Source organism: Bactrocera tryoni, unplaced genomic scaffold (genome assembly GCF_016617805.1).
Source record: "Bactrocera tryoni isolate S06 unplaced genomic scaffold, CSIRO_BtryS06_freeze2 scaffold_25, whole genome shotgun sequence".
In the NCBI taxonomy this organism is placed as follows: domain Eukaryota; kingdom Metazoa; phylum Arthropoda; class Insecta; order Diptera; family Tephritidae; genus Bactrocera; species Bactrocera tryoni.
The window spans coordinates 1456941-1459397 of NW_024395977.1; the positions used below are offsets into that span (position 1 = coordinate 1456941).

At 41.1% G+C, this 2457-nt stretch overlaps 1 pseudogene; it reads right to left on the reverse strand.

Annotated features, from left to right (window-relative positions):
• LOC120780369 overlaps positions 1-2457 on the reverse strand; it is a 3003-nt pseudogene extending 546 nt beyond the window's left edge.

The window sequence follows — 2457 nt, forward strand, 5'->3', positions numbered from 1 at the left end:
CATTTTGCTATGTTAAAAGAGAATCCCGCTGCAGTCAATGCATCCAACACAATCCTCAATATTTTCATACCTAATTCTATGGTAGATGACACCACCATTATATCGTCCATATAGACTATTACATAAGAATATGCAAGATTTCCCAATGCGTTTATAACGGCTCGCTGGAAAACAGACGGAGCGTTCTTGAGGCCAAATGGCATTGTCAGATACTCATAGTGCCCATCAGGTGTAACAAACGCGGTATATTCAACAGAATCGGGACGAATGGGTATCTGATGGTATCCACTAGCCATATCCAGACAAGTAAAATATTTTGCACCCGCAAGTCTAGCAATCTGATCGTTGATAAGTGGTAAGGGATATCTGTCCGAAACAGTATTGCTGTTCAGTTCACGATAGTCAACGCAAAGTCGATCGGATCCGTTCTTCTTTTTAACCAAGAGCATAGGGCTAGCATAGGGAGAACAACTAGGTCGAATAATGTTACAGTTTAACAATTCTGTTATCCTTTCACGTATAATTTCTTTTTCATTTGGACTCAAACGATATGGACGCCGCTGCACAGTTTTGTTTGGATAAATTAATCTAATAGTCATTTCTCCCGTATTAACCTTTGTGCAAGGGATTCCATCAATAAATGCAGCTGAATAGTCTTTAAGTAATTTAATTGAGTTTTCCTTGTCATTACCAATCATTTCAAGATCAACATTAAGTAACAAGGCAGATGGCTCAGATATCCTACAGAGGTTTACAGATTTAGACTTAACAAATTCAAATTTGTTAGGTGTCAAGATGATTTCGTATCCTTGACTAAGGATTTCCCTACCAATTACAATATCATTTGTGAGATGCTTATCTGCTATGACGTGAAACAGTATTTCTACAATATTTCCATTAATAATACATCTAGATAGTTTTTGTAGCTTACTGGAAATGCCAGCGTCGCCAATATCTCGTATTATGACAATATTATTAATAAGTCTGCCATCAAATTTATCGGCAACACTACTTCGAATAAGCGAGCATTCTGCTCCAGAGTTAAAACAAATAGGAAAGATCTCACCCCGGTGTGTCAAAACTCCTTTTGGCTCAGCCACAAAACATTGATTACAAGAACTTCTCAGTAACTGCTCCAGATTTAGCTGCATTGTTCGTGCACCGATTCGCAAGATGCCCAAGTTGTCCGCACCGGTAAGAGGGCACATTCTGCAAATCGCGATGCTGTTTATCCAGACCGCTTTAATTTACACTCCGCCATTTTATGCCCTGGTTTCTTGCATAAGTGGCACACAATTTTGACTCGCTTGCAGTCGCTGCTATTACCATCAGTACTTCCAGCACTCCGCTTTTTGTCAAATGTAAATGCCTTCAGTTCCATCTGGAGTTGCTTCTAGTTTGTACATTTGACGAAAACACCATAAGCTGCAAACGGTTGTCAAAATCGGCCATATGCGCAAGTACCGTGGATACAGCTATTTCCTCGGCGTTCATATTGCGCCATTTTGTGGTCAATGACGTCACCATATGGCCTGCGTACACTGCAGGGCACTCATTGTGGGCTGGACGGCTGTTCAGCAGATTCAGGAACATAGCTGCCGGCATTTCTTTAATCTCGAAACGCTGTATAAATAGTTCTTTAAACTGCTCCCAATTAACGCCGGGATTGCAGATCTGTGCAAGCCACACTGAAGCACTGCCCAGCATGCAACTACTCAACAGCATTATAAGTGCGCTGCCATCAATCTGCTGTTCGTCCATAATAATGCTTGCCGTTGCACACCATTGAGTCGCATCAGCTCCAGTTACATCTGGGTTAAATTTTGGCAAAACCACTTGATTTTGTGGACGCACAGACGCTTGCGTAGCTTTACACATTTCGACGAAATTGCGATTTTGCAGTTCCATAATAGTACGCCACTGATCTTCAGAAAATTCAGGAGTTGGCACTGATCCCACTTCTGATGTCGGATTGTCGTTAAGATTTTCCATATAAAATTGCTCAGATTGTATACGGCGAATACACTCGATCACGCCACTGCCAACTTGAGACTGCTCGCCAGCATTCTAGCTTACCGAAAATGCTTTCCAGAAAATGCTGCAACGAACATACTTGTATCTCTGTCTCTCGCAGTGGCTCAAGCATACACGCTCAACAATCGTAGTGCGAATCTCTCTCTCAAACCTCTAACCTCACGCAACATCTCTCTCTCATATTCGCATCAAACTATCCTGACCATCTGGCGAATAGATGGAACAAAGCGTACCAACAAACAACCGTTAGAGTGCAGAGACGAGAATTGTCACTTGGTGCACGTATTTGATTTAATTCTTTTACACTGATTACCATAATTTAAGATACGACATATACATATGTACATAGGTAATTATTTTTGCGCATTATATTTGACTGCGCAATCCAATTTCAAACAACACACACTTTCTCACATATATACT